Genomic DNA, 19,357 nt, shown 5'->3' with positions numbered 1-19,357 from the left:
CAATGGGCTGCAAGTCTGTGTCCCCTCCCACCAAATTCATACTTTGAAACCCTAAACCCAGTGTGATGAATTAGGAGATGGGGACTTTGAGAGTAATTAGGCCATGAGGGTAGAGCCCTCACAAATGGGATTTGTGCCCTTATAAATAAGAGGAGGCCAGAGTGCTAGCTGGCTCTCTTTTCGGCCCTGTGAGGATACAAGAAGTCAGCAGTCTGAAACCTGGAAGAGGGCCCTTTCCAGAATCAGAACCCATGCTGGCATCCTGACTCCAGACTTACAGCCTCCAGACTGTGAGAAAGAAGTCTCAGTTGTCACCCGGTTTATAGTATTTTGTCATAGCAGCCTAAGACAAATTTATCTTAGAAATGCAAAATTGGCTCAACATTTGGAAATCAATCAATGTCACTCACCACATTAACAATTTATAAGAAAAAAGCACATGATCATCCTAATAGATGCAGCAAAACTTTAAGTAAACAGAGAGCATAAGCAAATACTCGATAAAAGTTATCTAATACTTAAAAGAAACCTCATATTCAATGGAGGAATATTTAAAAGCATTTCTTTTAAGATCAGGCATAAGAAAAAGAGGTCCACTATCATTTCCACTTCATATTATATAAGATCAACGTTGTATATGCTAACTGTTCAATAATAAAAGAGAAAAAATATCAGAAAAGAAGTTTTAAAAAATTGTGTAGTTAGATAGTAAATCCAAACTATGAAAACGCCTTGGTGGTCCAGTGGGTAGGGCTCCATGCTTTCACTGCCAAGGGCTGGGGCTTGATCCTTGGTTGGGGAACTAAGATCTCATATGCCAGGCAGTATGGCCAAAAATAAATAACTTCTTTAATTAAATAAATTAATAAACTCAGATCCAATAGGGATTGTCTTTTTTTTTAAGATTTTTTTTAATGTGGACCATTTTTTGTCTTTATTGAATTTGTTATAATATGGATCTGTTTTACCTTTTTTTTTTTTTTGCCACGAGGTATGTGGGATCTTAGCTCCCCCACCAAGGATAGAAACCGGCATCCCTTCCTTGCATCGGCAGAAGTCTTAACCTCAGAATCACCAGGGAAATCTCCAATAGGAATTTTCATGGAAATCAGAAGGCTATTATAAACATTTTTGGAAGGACAAAGGATAGCCAAGTTACTCCTGAAAAGAAAACCAAAGAGAGGGATTAAGCCTACCACTTTCAAGTCTTATTATAAATCCACAGGAATTAAGATGTGTGATATTAGCTCAGGGATAGATAAGTTAGACCCACGGAACAGAATGGAGAGCCCAGAGTGTTTATGACATTGATTGTGGTAACGATTTCATGGGTCTGTACTTAAATCCAAACTCATCAGGTTGTACACATTAAATACGTGTAGCTTTTTGTAGGTCAATCATACCTCAATAGAATGGTTTGAAGAAAAAAATAGCACAGAAACATTCCCACTCTTGTAGGGAAAGCTGATGTATGTCAGAGCTGTCACTGCAGATCAGTGGGGAAAAGAGACAGCAATAAATAAACAGTGCTAGATGATTGTCAATCATTTGGGGAGGAAATAAAAATGACCCACACTCACACCATATAAGTCCCTTACATACAAACGAGTTCCATTCTGAGAGCACATTCATAAGTCCAGTTTGTTCATAAGTCCAACAAAGTTAGCCTAGGTACCCAATTAACACAGCTGGCTATATAGTACTGTACTATATAGGTTTATAACATTTTTCACATGAATAATACATAAAAAAACAAGAAAGAAAACATTTTTAACCTCAGAATAGTACCATTAAAAGTACCCTAGTACCAGCTACTCACCACTGCTTTTACATTTGCTTCCGGACATCCTGGGCTTGAAATAAAGCTCCTGTACTACTGTACTCTATATAACACTATACAGTAAAGTACACAAAAGCACAAGCATTTGTAGAGGGTGCACACACATGACAATGTACGCCAGACCCGTGAGCTAACTTATGTGACTGGACATGTGAACACACATTTGCATCTTTGAAAGTTCACAACCTGAAGGTTCATATGTAGAGGACTTACTGCACAAAAATTCAGTTCCAGATGAATCAAGAACTTAAATATGAAAGACATAACTTTAAAAGATACAGGACTTCCTTGGTGGTCCAGCGGTTGACTCCCCACCTCCACTGCAGGGGGCACAGGTTTAATTCCTGGTAGAGGAAGTTCTGTACTGCCCTGGTGGCTCAGATGGTAAAGAATCTGCCTGCACTGCGGGAGGCCTGGGTTCAATCCCTGGGTTGGTAAGATCCCCTGGAGGAGGGCATGGCAAACCTCTCCCGTATTCCTGCCTGGAGAACCTCTATGGACAGAGTCTGGTGGGCTATAGTCCATGGGGTCACAAGGTGCTAGACGTGATTGAGCAACTAAGCACAGCACACAGAGGAAGTTCTGCATACTATGCAGTATGGCCAAAAAGAGAAAAAAATTATATATGTATAATAAAAATATAAAGATATAGAACTTAATAACTTGAGGCAATTAATTATTAAACACACGCACAAAAGCACAAAATCAGAATACAATTTTTAAAATAAGATCAATCTGACAATATTAAAATTTAGACCAGTTCACCAGAAGAGACTAAAAAAATTGGACAGGGAAGCCTTAAACTGGGAGAAGGAAATTGCACCACATAACCAGCAAAGAGTATGTATTTGGACTCTGGAGGACTTCCCTGGTGACCCAGTGGTTAAGAATCTGCCTGCCAATGCAGGGGACTCAGGTTCCATCCCCGGTCTGGGAAGATTCCACATGCCACGGGGCAACTAAGCTTGTGTGCCACAACTACTGAGCCTGTGCTCTAGAGCCTGCAATTCACAACACCTGAAGCCAGCATGCCTGAAGTCAGTGCTCTGCAACGAGAGAAGCCACTGCAGTGAGAAGCTGCAACTAGAGAGTAGCCCCTGCTCGCAGCAACCAGGGAAAGCCTGAGTGGCAATGAAGACCCAGTGAAGCCATAAATAAATAAAAACAAAAGTCTTACTTAAAGAATAAAGTCTCTAGAGTCTGGAGTCTCTATCAAAAACTACAACCACTTAGAAAATGACATTGCAGCAAATGACAAGTACGTGCATTTCATAGAAGAGATACCACGAATGGCCAAAAAATCTTTGAAAAGATGTTCAGCCTCATCAGTAATTAAAGAAATGTCCATTAAACTAAGATATAATAACTTTATGACTACCAGATGGACGAAATTTAAAACCTGAATATACCAAGGGCCAGTAAGGCTCAGAAACAATGGGAATATGCATAGGCCATTCAGTTCAGTCCAGTCGCTCAGTCGTGTCCGACTCTTTGCGACCCCATAAACCGCAGCACGCCAGGCCTCCCTGTCCATCACCAACTCCTGGAGTTTACTCAAACCCATGTCCACTGAGTCAGTGATGCCATCCAACCATCTCATCCTCTGTCGTCCCCTCCTCCTCCTGCCCTCAATCTTTCCCAGCATCAGGGTCTTTTCAAATGAGTCAGCTCTTCGCATCAAGTGGCCAAAGTATCGGAGTTTCAGCTTCAACATCAGTCCTTCCAGTGAACACCCAGGATTGATTTCCTTTGGGATGGACTGGTTGGATCTCCTGCAGTCCAAGGGACTCTCAAGAGTCTTCTCCAACAACACAGTTCAAAAGCATCAATTCTTTGGCGCTCAGCTTTCTTTATGGTCCAACTCTCACATCCACACATGACTGCTGGAAAAACCATATAGCCTTGACTAGATGGACCTTTGTTGGCAAAGTAATGTCTCCACTTTTCAATATGCTGTCTAGGTTGATCATAACTTTCCTTCCAAGGAGTAAGCATCTTTTAATTTCATGGCTGCAATCACCATCTACAGTGATTTTGGAGCCCAGAAAAATAAAGTCAGCCACTGTTTCCACTGTTTCTCCATCTATTAGCCATGAAGTGATGGGACCCGATGCCATGATCTTAGTTTTCTGAATGTTGAGCTTTAAGCCAACTTTTTCACTCTCCTCTTTCACTTTCATCAAGAAGTTCTTTAGTTCTTCTTCACTTTCTGCCATGAGGGTGGTGTTATCTGCATATCTGCTGCTGCTGCTGCTAAGTGGCTTCAGTTGTCTCCGACTCTGCGTGACCCCACAGACAGCAGCCCGCCAGGCTCCCCCGTCCCTGGGATTCTCCAGGCAAGAACACTGGAGTGGGTTGCCATTGCTTTCTCCCTGCATATTTGAGGTTATTGATATTTCTCCCAGCAATCTTGATTCCAGCTTGTGCTTCCTCCAGCCCAGCGTTTCTCATGATGTACTCTGCATATAAGTTAAATAATCAGGGTGACAATATACAGCCTTGACGTACTCCTTTTCCTATTTGGAACCAGCCTGTTCCATGTTCAGTTCTAACTGTTGCTTCCTGAGCTGCATACAAGTTTCTCAAGAGGCAGGTCAGGTGGTCTGGTATTCCCATCTCTTTAAGAATTTTCCACAGTTTATTGTGACCCACACAAAGGCTTTGGCATAATCAATAAAGCAGAAATAGATGTTTTTCTGGAACTCTCTTGCTTTTTTGATGATCCATTGGATGTTGGCAATTTGATCTCTCGTTCCTCTGCCTTTTCTAAAACTAGCTTGAACACCTGGAAGTTCACGGTTCACGTATTGCTGAAGCCTGGCTTGGAAAATTTTGAGCATTACTTTACTGGCGTGTGAGATGAGTGCAATTATGTGGTAGTTTGAGCATTCTTTGGCATTTCCTTTCTTTGGGATTGGAATGAAAACTGACCTTTTCCAGTCCCGAGGCCACTGCTGAGTTTTCCAAATTTGCTGGCATATTGAGTGCAGCACTTTCACAGCATCATCTTTCAGGATTTGAAACAGCTCAACTGGAATTCCATCACCTCCACTAGCTTTGTTTGTAGTGATGCTTCCTAAGGCCCATTTGACTTCACATTCCAGGAAGTCTGGCTCTAGGTTAGTGATCGAACCTTCGTGATTGTCTGGGTCATGAAGATCTTTTTTGTACAGTTCTTTTTTGTACAGTGCATAGGCCATTGGTGGAAGTGTAAATGGGTACACTCGCTTTGGGGACAAATTATTATACCTGCCTGCCCTAAGAAATCTGTGATTCCATTTCATTCTTAGGGAAAGAAAGGCTTACACAGCCTCAACAAAGATGAAACTGGAGCCCATTATACAGAGTGAAGTAAGCCAGAAAGAAAAACAACAATACAGTATACTAATGCATATATATGGAATTTGAAAGATGGTAACGATAACCCTATATGCGAGACAGAATAAGAGACGCAGATGCATAGAACAATTTTATGGACTCTGAGGGAGAAGGTGAGGGTGGGACGTTCTGGGAGAATAGCATTGAAACATGTATATTATCACATGTGAAACAGAAAAAAAAAAAATTATTCTAATAACCAAACCTCTAATAATTAAAACAGACAATCCAGCCCTAAAGCCATGAAGGGAGAACAAGACCTATAGTCTTTTATACTTTGAGCTGGCTTCTTTTTAGTTGCAATTTGGTTGAGCGTTGTAAAAACAACAGTTCCAATTAAAAGATTTCAATCATAAAATACACCCAGGACTTCAAACTTAAACACAAAAGAAAAAACAATCACCATCTTTTTTCTGAAATTATTTAACTAACCAGCCTCTAAAATAATTAAAACCCCCATTAACTTGACACAAAACTGCTCACCAAAAAAGATTAAGCCATGTAAATAAGGATAACAAACATACACTTTCACATTAATCACTTGTGATTAAACGTGATAGTTCACTATCTACAGAGTCAGACATGGCTGAGACAACTTAACAATAACAACAATATAGAATCATAAGTCTTTCATTAACCAATACAAGTAGCCTTGTCAAAACAAGGCCTCAAAAAATTAACTTAAGACTCGAAGTTGTTTCCCTCCACGGAAATCTTTAGTAAAAGGCGAAAGATTTATTCGATTTGAAGAGAAACCAGAGCATAACCTACATCCTTGAGAATTCACACCTCGGGTAACAGAAACTCCTATACGGGTGATAGTGACTAGCTAACACCCAGAGCCAGTGCTTGAACAAAAATTTCTAGATTACTCTGTAAACAAAGGTCTAATTTCAGAACACACAGGTAAAAGAAACTTTGACGTTTTCGAATTTTAAACTTGTACTGTGTGCAGTGCACTGTGGGTATGCAAATAAGGTAGGTCGGCGTCCTCCCCGCTCCGGAAAGCGGCGTCTTCCCGCAGCGCTCCTCTCTCACCGCTAGGGGGCGAAGCGGCGGACGGGCCGGCTGGCGGCGGCACGCCGCCCTGAGCGGAGACCCAGGTTTTGGATGTTTTGTGTATGTGTGTGTCAGAGTTTGATTTCTGTTAAAGACTTTGCTGTTCAATTGAAAAAGAAAAAAAAAATAGCAAGTGATTGGCACAAAATTTATGACCATGGTTCCTCCCTTCGGTGGATTGAGGGTTTTCAAAGTTTGACCATTTCCTTTTTCTTGAACTGCGTGGTGGGTGCACAGGTGTTTTGTTGGTTTGTCCCGTGCACGTCCAAGATGTACACTCTGGAATAATTCTGCCGTTTGAGAAAAATTCATAGCCGTGTCCTGTTTAAAATTGGAGCTTTGGATATTCCCAGGGGGTCCAGTGGTTAGGGCTCTAGCTTTCACTCCCCGCTGGTTCCTTTCCTGGTAGGGGAACTAAGATCCCTCAAACTGCGCAGGCCAAAAAAAAAAAGAAAAGAAAATGGCGCTCGCCGCGCTGGGTTTCAGATTTCCTGCCTCCTGCCTCCTCACCTGATGCTACTTGTGGTGATGAAATCTTGTTATTTCACTTTCAGACCTCGAAGTGAAGTGAAGTCGCTTAGTCGTGTCCGACTCTTTGCGACCCCGTGGACTGTAGCCTACCAGGCTCCTCCGTTCATGGGATTCTCCAGGCAAGAATACTGGAGTGGGTTGCCATTTCCTTCTCCAGGGGATCTTCCCGACCCAGGGATTGAACCCAGGTCTCCTACATTGCAGGCAGACGCTTTAACCTCAGACCTCGAGTCTCATCTTATTTAGAAAACAAACCAAAAAACCCCATGAACTGTACTCTCCTCTGCAGTGCTCAGGTATGGGCTCCGACAGCCTACGGAGACTCCTTAACGATTGTGGTAACTTAAAGTCTTGGGAAAGGAAATTGCAGTTCTTTTTTGGTTCCTTTCTGGAGGCTGTGTCAATATTTCACTTCCCAACTTTGACACCTTCTCTGAGTTGTCATGTTTGGTTTGCTGGTTCTTCTGCTAACAATATATTTGACATATATTTGATTTAAATTGGTGAAAAACAGCTTTGGGGGGATATAATCCACTTACCACACAGTTCACCCATTTAAAGTGTACAATTAAGTGGCTTTTTAGCATATTCAGAATCGTGCGATTATCTCTACAATGTGGTGGCGCTAGTGGTAAAGAACCTGCCTGCCAATGCCGGAGACTTGAGAGACTCAGGTTCAATCCCTGGGTCGGAAGATCCCCTGGAGAAGCAAATGGCAACCCACTCCAGTATTCTTGCCAGGGGAATCCCATGGACTGAGGAGCCTGGTGGGGTATGGTCCATGGGGTCGGGAAGAGTCGGATACGACTGAAGTGACTTGACACGCACACAACAATAATGTTTTTGTTTTGTTTTGGCAAGCTTGTGAACCATATGGGATCTTGGTTCCCTAACCAGGGGTGAAACCTGCGCCTCCTGTAGTGGAGGCAGGGAGTCCTAACCACTGAACTGCTAGCAAAGTCCCCACAGTCTAGTTTTAGAACATTTTCATCAACCCCAGAAAGGAACAGTCCCCGTTAGCAGTCATTCCCCAGCTCTCCCATCCCCCAGCCTCTGCCAAATACTAACTACTTTCTGTCTCTGAAGTGCCTATTCTAGACATTTCATACCAGTGAAAGCATACAACCTGTGGCTTTTTGTGACTGGCTTCCTTCACTTAGCTTGTTTCTGAGATTAATTCACACCATTCATTCGTTTTGATATTCCTTTGTGTTCTTCTATATTTCACAGTGTGATGGGGAGTTAAAGACCCATGGAGGTGCAGTGTTCTCATCCTATGAGGATAGTTACACCTCACAGGGCTTGGCCAGGGGCTCAGTCGCTGAGGGGACAGGAAAGGAGTGTTTCTCTGCTCCTAGATTGGAGGGGACCTTTGGTCTCCTTCATTCTGAAAGGGTCCTGGGCAGCTTTCACTGGCTAGAGAACTACAAGGAGGGTTAACTTTTGTTTTTTAGCCATTCGAAGCTCCATAGAGAGTCATGGATGTTCCCAGGCCTTCTGACTCCAGAGCATGGACACACTTCTGATTGTAAATATGGGATTTCAGGGGCTGGAACAATTTGTTTATAGTGTACCTGGAATTTCCATTTCTGGCAACAATTCATACTAATATGTAATATAAGGTGGCTGGCAGTCCCCAACCTGTTTGGCACTGGGGACCAGTTTCACAGAAGACACTTTTTCCATGGTTGGGAGTGTGGGGATGGTTTTGTTAGGGGAAGCACACTGATTGAAACCGCCCACCCTGGCCAGGCACCATAGTAACCATTCACATGAGTTGTTTTATGACAGGAGATCCTGTTAAAGAATACAGAACTAATAAGCCACCACCAACGGGAAGAGTTCGGGAAAGGTTAAAAGGAGACACCGCGTGTCTGTCCACTTCCCAGAATCCCTCTCGCTAGCATCCATCTTGGCTGAGCGATGCGTGCGCCACCAGGAAAGACTCTGAATTAGAATGATTGGCCAAAGACCACCCAGAAATTAATCCCATCACCATAAAACCCGAGATTGTGAGCCACGCGGCAGAACTGTTCTCCTGGGTTCCCTTACCCTACTGCCCTCCACCCCCGTACCCTTTCCCAATAAAATCTCTTGCTTTGTCAGCACATGTGTCTCCTTGGACAATTCATTTCCCAGTGTTAGACAAGAGCCCAGTTTTGGCCCCTGGAAGGGGTCCCCCTTCCTGCAACAGTTTCTTGATGATTCAAGTGCATTACACTCATTGTGCACTTTATTTCTATTGTTATTATATCAGCTCCACATCAGATCATCCGGCATTGATATAAGGCATTCTAAAAAATATAAAACATAAAAACCTTTATTGGAATTTTTTGATTGAAATTGTGATTTGTTCTTGTCTTCTTCCTGACTCTAAAGGGAACATTTATAACACTTTCTGTTACATGTGGTGTTTGCTCCAGGTTTTTGCTTGCTAAAATTCTTCCTTAGGTTAGGCAGATGTTAAATTTTATCTATATTGTTGTTCAGTTGCTTAGTCATGTTCGACTCTTTACGACCCCATGGACGGCAGTACGCCAGGTTTCCCTGTCCTTCAGCATCTCCTGGAGCTTGTGCAAACTCATGCCCATCAAGTTGGTGATACCATCCAACCATTTCATCCTCTGTTGGCCCCTTCTACTCCCTCCTTCAATTTTTTCCCAGCATCAGGGGCTTTTCTAATGAGTCAGCTCTTCATATCAGGTGGCCAAAGTATTGGAGCTTCAGTTTCCAGCATCAGTCTTTCCAGTGAATATTCAGGATTGATTTCCTTTAGGATGGACTGGTTGGATCTTCTTGCAGTCCAAGGAACTCTCAAGCGTCTTCTCCGCAACATCACATCTAAATGGATAATGAATGAGTATTTGAATTTATTCAATACTTTTTCTGCATTTGTGGAATTATTATAGAATGCTTTTGCTCTAATCTCTTCCAGTGAGGATCTACATTAAGAGATCAGTGTTAAATCAGCCGAGCCTGTTCTTGTGGATTGTTCCTTAGTTCCTTTTTGCTGTGGCAGGATCCCAGAGGCCACAGCTACAAGTGGCAGGTCTGAGACTTAGAGCAACACCTAATCCTTTCAGATTCTGCAGTGGAGAAGCACGCTCCTGTGCAAGGTAAACTGGGCCTCTAGGTCTCAGCTGTTGTCCCTTTCTCCTTTCTGCTGCAGCCTCTGTTGGCCACAAGGGGGCGCTTGCTTCCCTATTAGTGCTCAATTCTGCCACAAGTACCTACCTGCTGTCCGGCGACCGCATGGACTGTAGCCCGCCAGTCTTTTCTGTTCATGGGATTCTCCAGGCAACAATACTGGAGTGGGTTGCCATTTCCTCCTCCAAGGGATCTTCCCGACCTAGGGAGGCAACCCGCCTCTCTTGTCTCCCGCGTTGTTAGGCGGGTTCTTTACCACTAGCGTCACCTGGGAAGAAACTGAAAACGTAAACGTGAAATCGCTCAGTCGTGTCCGCCTCTTCGCGACCCCGTGGTCTGCAGCCCGCCAGGCTTCTCTTGCCATTTCCTTCTCCAGGGGACCTTCCGGGCCCAGGGATCGAACTTGGGTCTCCCGCATGTGCAGGCAAACTCTTTATCCTCTGCGCCACTAGAGAAGATACTTTGGATGCTGAAAAATTACAAACTTTTCCCAAAATAAATAACATTAAATGTTAAAGAATCTCACTAAGCAAAGAAAATAAACGAGAACAGGGCTGTAACTCCAAAATAGTGGTTCAAAGAAAAGAATTAGTTTTGCGCAAGTACTCTTAACTTTTAAATAACAGTAGCTTTGGAAACTACCTGGCAATTAAAAAGTTCGGTTCAGTTCAGTTCAGTTGCTCGCTCCTGTCTGACTCTTTGCGACCCCATGAATCGCAGCACGCCAGGCCTCTCTGTCCGTCACGAACACCCGGAGTCTACCCAAACCCATGTCCATCGAGTCGGTGATGCTATATCCAGCCATTTCATTTCCTCTGTCGTCCTCTTCTCCTCCTGCCTTCAATCTTTCCCAGCATCAGGGTCTTTTCCAATGAGTCAACTCTTCGCATGAGGTGGCCAAAGTATTGGAGTTTCAGTTTCAACATCAGTCCTTCCAATGAACACCCTGGATTGGTGGCCTTTAGGATGGATTGATTGGATCTCCTTGTCGAAAGGTTAGGACGCTGTGATTTTACTGCTGAGGTCACAGGTTCAATTCCTGGCGGCTCACTCGTTCCGCCGCGTCTGACTCTGCGACCCCGTAGACGCCAGGCTTCCCTGTCTTTCACCATCTCCAGGAGCTTGCTCGAACACATGTTCATTGAGTTGGTGATTCCATCCAACCACGTTGTTCCTTTCTTCTCCATAGGATGTATGAATGTGAGAGTTGGATGGTGAAAAAAAGCTGAGGGCTGAAAAATTGATGCTTTGGAACTGTGATGTTGAGGAAAACTCTTGAGAGTCCCTTGTACTGCAAAGAGATCCAATTTACTGCTAGTGAAAACACAAACTTCCGTAAAACACCCACGTGAAATTGTGAAATTGCTCAGTCGTGTCCGGATTTTTCGCAACCCGATGAATTGTAACCTACCAAAACCCTCCGTCCAAGATGTTTTTAGACGAGACTACTGGAGCAGATTGCTATTTCTTTCTACAGGAGAATCTTTTCTCCGATACAGAAATCGAATCCGGATCTTCCGCTTTATGAGCACACGCTTTATTGCCTAAACTGCCAAAGAAACCTGAAACACTCCTAAAAAACACTAATTCTTTCATTTAGACAGCCACAAACAGCCTTGCAGTAAGCAAGGCTTCCAAAAATTGGTTTGAGACTCAAACTTGTTTCTCTGCACGGAAATCTTTAGTAAAAGGCGAAAGATTTATACGCTTTGAAGAGAAACCAGAGTATGCCTGCTGTTCCCCATTATTCCTTTTCCAGTAACTGCATCTCCTACTACACTGATGGTGACTATTTATCCGCAAAGTTACTACCTGAGGAAATTAACTCAAAGAATCCTGAAAATAATATTTTCACACTTACAAGATTCAACTAAGTAAAATTTTTTATTAAACTCGAAAACTATTAAACTATTTGCAGTGCATTGTGGGTATGCAAATGAACCTGAATGATCGCCCTTCACCTCGGGAGAGTATCGTAGTACCATATTCAAACCCGGCTCTGGGGCCAACTTTAAGGGCCCAAGCCATGGCTTGGCTGCCTATGATCTAAACTTCGGCTTGGTCTACTAGAGACATTCTGAGTTTATTCGCACACTGGGACTTTGATATCTTTTTTTTTTGGTATCTTTAAAATAATTTTCTCATAGTTGAGGTGGAGGCGGGCCTTGAAGATAGATAGCGAAGTAATTGTTAATATGAAGTCCAGAATAATGGTTACTTACAGTAGGGAGTGAGAAGTGTGACTGGGGAAAGGACCAGAGAGTTGGTCAGAAGCACAGGTGATAACCTGGCCTTGAGATTGCAACAGAAAATTATGAGACATGCAAAGAAATAGGAAAGTATGACTCATATACTGGGGAAAAAACACTCCAGTATTCTTGCCTGGAGAATCCAATGGACAGAGGAGCCTGGTGGGCTACAGTCCATGGGGTTGCAAAGAGTTGGAGACATCTGACGTGACTTAGCATGCACATATATAAAGAGAAAAATGATCCTGCATCTTCATTTTGTACTGGACCTCAAAAGTTATTTGGTGGAATTGTCTTGATTAAGCTAATAGCATTCGACTCCTAGTATATTGCATTTTTTTCTTCTTGCAGTGTAGGTGGATATTGAGTTAATCATGTTTTCCCTTTTAATATATAAATATGGAAAATTATACTCATAGATTTTGTTTCATAAATTAATTCTGCATGTATAACCTAAATTCAATTTAGCAACAACGGATTTTTAAGTAGACTTAATTTTGTAAGAAAAGTTTCAAACATTTTAAAATTTTAAAGAAAAATTGTGACGATAATGCAGAGTATCTGTATACCCCACACCCAGTCATCCCAATCACTAACGTTATCAATATGGTACATTTATTATAATTAATGAATCAATAGTCCATAGTTTATTCAGATTTCCTTGGGTTTTATCTAATGTTCTTTTTGTGTTCAAGGATCCTACCCAGGATACTACATTTTATTTAGTAGTTATGTCTCCTTAGGTTCCTCTGGCCTCTGAGTTTCTTAGACTTTCCTTGTTTCGATGCCTTTGAGTTTTGAGGTATACTGATATTTCATAGACTCCCCTTCTATTGGTGTTTTGTGTGTGGCTGTACTGGGTCTTTGTTGTGGTTCTGCACGCTGTTCCTTGCAGTTTCTGGGGCTTCTCTAGTTGAAGCGCATGGTCTTAGCTGCCCCTCGGCAGTTTTAGTTTCCTGACCAGGGATCAAACTGATGTCCTCTGCATCGGAGTGTGGACCTTTAACTACCGGACCACCAAACGAAGGCCCCCTCCCCCAATGGGATTTGTCTGATGTTTTCTCATGATTGGTGGTGGTGGTGGCTTAGTTGCTAAGTCATGTTTGACTCTTGCAACTTCATGGACCATTGGCCACCAGGCTCCTCTGTCCATGGGATTTCCCAGGCAAGGATACCGGAATGGGTTGCCATTTCCTTCTCCAGGGGATCTTCCTGACTCAGGGACTGAACTTGAGACTCCTGCATTGCAGGCAGATTCTTTACTGACTGAGGTACCAGGGAAACACTTTCTCATGATCAGAGTAGGGTAATGTGTTTTTGAGAGGAAGTCTACATAGGTATATTACCATTTTCATCATTTCATTTCAAAGGTACATACATCAACATAATTTATCACTGTTAATATGATGACATTAATCAGCTCTAGGGAGGGGATGGGGATAGGGGTTGAATCAATCACCAGTGGTCAATGATTGGATCAACCATGCCTAAGTAATGAGGCCTCCATAAAAGTCCAAAAAGGATGGGGTTCAGAGAGCTCTGGCGTTGCTGAATATGTAGTGATGCTGGCGGAATGGTAAACCCCCCCGAAAGAGCATGGAGAAAGCCACTTCTCACATATTTGCCCTGTCATCGCTTTCATTTGGCTCCTCCTGCGATTCTCTAGGAAGTTAACTTTTTCTGAATTCTGTGAACCACTGCAGCAAATTAATCAAATCCAAGGAGGGGGACATGGAAGCCTCCGATTTACAGCTAGTTGGTCAGAAGCACAGGTGATAACCTGGCCTTGAGATTGCAACAGAAAATTATGAGACATGCAAAGAAATAGGAAAGTATGACTCATATACTGGGGAAAAAACAGTCAACAAAAACTGCCTGTAAAAGCAACCAGATGTTGGGTTTAACAGGCAAAGCCTTCAAAGTAACCCTTATAAATATGTTCAAGGAGCTAAAGGAAGTGATTGAAGAAATAAAGGAAGGAATAAGGATGTTACATCAAATGAGACTACTTTATTGTTAGAAGTGAAAGAGAAATTATTCGAAAAGAAACAAATGGAAATGCTGGACTTGAAAAGTATGATAATTGAAATGAAAATTTCACTAGAAGGCTCAGTGGTAGATGTAAATTGACAGAAGAAAGAACCAGCAAATTTGAAGATAGACTGAGAGAGATTACATAATCCAAGAACGGAGAGGAAAACACTGAAGAAAAATTACCAGAGCCTCAGAGAAATGTGGGACACCATTAAACACATCAACGTATGTGTAATGGTAGTACCAGAAGAAGAGATAAGAGAAAGAAAGAGGAAAAATATTTGAAGAAATAACAGCTAAAAACATCACAGATTATAAAAATAACCATTCACACATCCAGGAATCTAATGGATTCCAAATAAAATACATTCAGTGAGTTCCACAGACACAGCACAGTATTGAATAAAAATGCCCAAAGACAAGTAGGGAATCTTGAAAGCAGCAAGAGAATAATGCCTCATCACTTACTCATAATAGCCAAAAGGTAGAGGCAATCCAAATGACCATTCGCTAATGAATGGATGAACAATAAGGTGGTATATGCAGATAATGGAATAATATTCAGCCCTAAAAAGGAATGAAGTATTGATGCATGCTACAACATGGATGGACTTTGAAAACATCATACTCTAAGTGAAAGAACAAGTCACAAAACACCACATAGTATATGACTCCATTATGTGAAATGTCCAGAATGGGCAAACCTAAAGAGATAGAAAGCAGATTAATGGTTGCTTAGGGCTGGCGTACTTGAGAGCATAGAGTGGTGATAGCCTAAGTATATAGGATTTCTTTCTGATGTGGTGATAATGTTTTTCAATTCATGACAGTGATGGTTGCACATATCTGCAAATGTACTAAAAACTCTTGTTTTATACTTTAAATGTGAATTTCATGGGCTGTGGATTATATTTCAATAAAGCTGCTTAAAAAAAAATAAAAAGAACCACCGTGATATGGAACTAGATAACCCAGCTTGCTCTTAAGAGCTCCCACACTCTAGAGTGGCATCCTCAGAGACCTTTCCACACCCCCTGGAACATGAGTATTAACAGTACGACTCTCATTTCATGTGTGAGATAACATACTCAGCAAAAAGCAAATTTGAGGTATTCATCCAACAAATAATCCTTGAGGCCAGTAAGGTGGCCTTGTCTAAGGGTCCACGGTGAAGAAGAGCAATAGTTCCCAGATCCCCTGCCTCCTGCCATAGGCTCGGCCTTTCTGGGTCTGACCTTTGGCAGCCATGTTAGAGTTCCTGAGTACTGTGAGGCTCCTAGGATTTTCAGGGCACTAAGGGTCTTTTTGGAATGAAAACCACAATCACAGAAAACTAATCAAACTGATCACATGGACCACAGCCTTCTCTAACTCAATGAAACTATGAGCCATGTAGTGTAGGGCCACCCAAGTTAGACAGGTCATGGTGGAGAGTTCTGACAAAACGTGGTGCACTGGAGAAGGGAACCCCATGAACAGTATGAAAAGGCAAAAAAATAGGACACTGAAAGATGAACTCCTCAGGTCAGTAGGTGCCCAATGTGCTACTAGAGACGAGTGGAGAAATAACTCCAGAAAGAATGAAGAGATGAAGCCAAAGCAAAAACACCACCCAGTTGTGGATGTGACTGGTGATGGAAGTAAAGTCCGATGCTGTAAAGAATAGTATTGAACAGGAACCTGGAATGTTAGGTCCATGAATCAAGGCAAATTGGAAGTGGTCAAACAGGAGATGGCAAGAGTAAACATTGACATTTTAGGAATCAGTGAACTAAAATGGACTGGAATGGGTGAATTTAACTCAGATGACTATTATATCTACTACTGTGGGCAAGAATCCCTTAGAAAAAGTGGAGTAGCCCTCATAGTCAACTAAAGAATTTGAAATGCAGTACTTGGGTGCAATCTCAAAAATGACAGAATGATCTCTGTTCGTTTCCAAGGCAAACTATTCAATATCACAGTAATTCAAGTCTATGCCCCGACTAGTAACACTGAAGAAGGTGAAGTTGAATGTTTCGATGAAGACTGACAAGACCCAGAACTCACCCCCCAAAAAGATGTCCTTTTCATTATAGGGGACTGGAGTGCAAAAGTAGGAGGTCAAGAGATACCTGGAGGAACAGGCAAATTTGATCTTGGAGTACACAATGAACCAGGGCAGAGGCTAACAGAGTTTTGCAAAGAGAATGAATTGGTCCTAGCAAACATCCTTTTCCAACAACACAAGAGAAGACTCTACACATGGACATCACCATATGGTCAATACTGAAATCAGTTGGATTATATTCTTTGCAGTCAAAGGTGGAGAAGCTCTATACAGTCAGCAAAAACAAGACTGGGAGCTGACTGTGGCTCAGATCATAAACTCCTTATTGTAAAATTCAGACTTAAATTGAAGAAAGTAGGGAAAACCACTAGACCGATTCAGGTATGACCTAAATCAAATCCCTTACAATTACACAGTGGAAGTGACAAATAGATTCGGGGATTAGATCTGATAGACAGAGTCTCTGCCTGGAGAACTATGGACAGAGGTTTGAGACATTGTACAGGAGGCAGTGATCAAGACCATCCCCAAGAAAAAGAAATGCAAAAAGGCAAAATGGTTATCTGAGGAGGCCTTACAAATAGCTGAGAAAAGAAGAGAAGGTAAAGGCAAAGGACAAAAGGAAAGATATACCCATTTGAACGCAGAGTCCCAAAGAATAGCAAGGAGAGATAAGAAAGCCTTCCTCAGTGATCAATGCAAAGAAATAGAGGAAAACAATAGGATGGGAAAGACTAGAGATGTCTTCAAGAAAATTAAGAGATACCAAGGGACCATTTCATGCAAAGATGGACACAATAAAGGACAGAAATGGTATAGACCTAACAGAAGCAGAAGATATTAAGAAGAAGTGGCAAGAATATACACAAGAACTATATAAAAAAGATCTTAATGACCCAGATAATCATGATGGTATGATCACTCACCTAGAGCCAGATATCCTAGAATGTGAAGTCAAGTGGGCCTTAGGAAGCATCACTATGAACAAAGCTAGTGGAGGTGATGGAATTCCAGTTGAGCTATTTCAAATCCTAAAAGATGATGCTGTGAAAGTGCTGCACTCAATATGCCAGCAAATTTGGAAAACTCAGCAGTGGCCACAGGACTGGAAAAGATCAGTTTTCATTCCAATCCCAAAGAAAAGTAATGCCAAAGAATGCTCAAACTACCGCACAATTGCACTCATCTCCCACACTAGCAAAGTAATGCTCAAAATTCTCCAAGTCAGGCTTCAACAGCACATGAAGCATGAACTTCCAGATGCTCAAACTGGATTTAGAAAAGGCAGAGGAACCAGAGATCAAATTGACAACATCCATTAGATCATTGAAAAAGCAAGAGAGTTCCAGAAAAACATCTACTTTGACTGTGTGGATCACAACAAACTGTGGAAAATCCTTCAAGAGATGGGAATATCAGACCACCTTACTTGCTTTCTAAGAAATCTGTATGCAGGTCAAGAAGCAACAGTTAGAACTGGACATGGAACAACAGACTGGTTCCAAATTGGGAAAGGAGTAGGTCAAGGCTGTACATTGTCACCCTGCTTATTTAACTTACATGCAGAGTACATCATGAGAAATGCCAGGCTGGATGAAGCACAAGCTGGAATCAAGTTTGTCAGGAGAAATATCAATAACCTCAGATAAGCAGATGACTCCATCTTAATGGCAGAAAGGGAAGAAGAACTAAAGAGCCTCTTGATGAAAGTTAAAGAGGAGAGTGAAAAAGTTGGCTTAAAGCTCAACATTCAGAAAACTAAGATCATGGCATCCAGTCCCATCACTTCATGGCAAATAGATGGGGAAACAATGGAAACCGTGACAGACTTTATTTTTTGGGGCTCCAAAATCACTGCAGATGGTGACTGCAGTCATGAAATTAAAAGACACTTACTCCTTGGAAGAAAAGCTATGACCAACCTAGACAGCATATTGAAAAACAGAGACATTACTTTGCCAACAGAGGTCCATCTAGTCAAAGCTATGTTTTTTCCAGTAGTTATGTATGGATGTGAGAGTTGGACCATAAAGAAAGCAAGCATCAAAGAATTGATACTTTTGAACTGTGGTGTTGGAGAAGACTCTTGAGAGACCCTTGGACTGCAAGGAGATCCAACCAGTCCATCCTAAAGGAAATCAGTCCTGAATATTCATTGGAATGACTGATGCTGAAGCTGAAACTCCAATACTTTGGCCACCTGATGCGAAGAACTGACTCATTTGAAAAGACCCTGATGCTGGGAAAGATTGAAGGCGAGAGGAGAAGGGGAAAACAGAGGATGAGATGGTTGGATGGCATCACCAACTGGATGGGCATGAGTTTGAGCAAGCTCCGGAAGTTGGTGATGGACAGGGAAGCCTGGTGTGCTGCAGTCCATGGGGTCGCAAAGAGTAGGACACAACTGAGCGACTGAACTGAATGACTGAAGGGTTTTTTCTGAGACCATAAGGCTCTCAGACACTTTTTTATGCTTCTGGAGCAGTAGAGGTCTTACAGCAACCAGAGGTTTGATGTGGTTTGATGCGGACTTCCAGGAGCAGACAGCACTGATTGGAAGTGAATGTGAGCCTGGGAAGCCATGTGATGGCTGGTGGTATAGTCTTGCTCCTTCTCCCAAAGTCATACATAAATGAGAGCAAGGACCTCTCCTCTGAGCTCAGGGTACTACTCAGCTTGGATGGAGAAGGTTCGGAAGTTCCTCCCTTGGAGGATGCTTGAGTGCGTAGGTGTGGGCAGAGTGTTGAGGGTCTTCTTGGTGTAGGAATTAGCCATCACCTGTGCTTAGATTTCCATGTGACCATGAGGCCAAAATGTGGGGGTTATCTTAATGCGGTTGTGAGTTGGCGGAGGGGATGCGGGTCTGTCCCTTCCCTCCTGCAGAACTAGGTCAATCTGCTCTCTGTCCTCCCCTATTACTTGTCTCCAGGGGCTCCCTTTCCTGAAGGGTCTCAAAGGTCTTGTCTGAGAAGCCCGAGACTTTTGCAGTGCAGTGAATTCTGAAAGGCAGAGGAAATGTCTTTTGGTTTTTAGAATCTCGGATTCACGCATCTGGCTGTGGAACCTTGG

The 19,357-nt window shown here is 42.4% G+C and overlaps 2 non-coding genes across 2 annotated transcripts; both read right to left on the bottom strand.

Moving 5' to 3' along the window:
• Nucleotides 1-5,866: 5,866 nt before the first annotated feature.
• LOC145516033 (U5 spliceosomal RNA) lies at nt 5,867-5,982 on the bottom strand. The gene has a single exon (XR_014061208.1). It is a non-coding gene; the product is annotated as a U5 spliceosomal RNA (small nuclear RNA).
• A 5,585-nt stretch (nt 5,983-11,567) lies between these two features.
• On the bottom strand, nt 11,568-11,684 carry LOC145516034 (U5 spliceosomal RNA). Its single transcript, XR_014061209.1, has one exon. It is a non-coding gene; the product is annotated as a U5 spliceosomal RNA (small nuclear RNA).
• Nucleotides 11,685-19,357: the final 7,673 nt, after the last annotated feature.

The sequence above is a fragment of the Giraffa tippelskirchi genome, chromosome 7 (genome assembly GCF_054371585.1).
Source record: "Giraffa tippelskirchi isolate mGirTip1 chromosome 7, T2T-mGirTip1v1.2.pri, whole genome shotgun sequence".
NCBI classification, from domain to species: domain Eukaryota; kingdom Metazoa; phylum Chordata; class Mammalia; order Artiodactyla; family Giraffidae; genus Giraffa; species Giraffa tippelskirchi.
The sequence above is the reverse complement of the archived record's forward strand: the minus strand, read 5'-3'. Positions and strand labels throughout refer to the sequence as shown.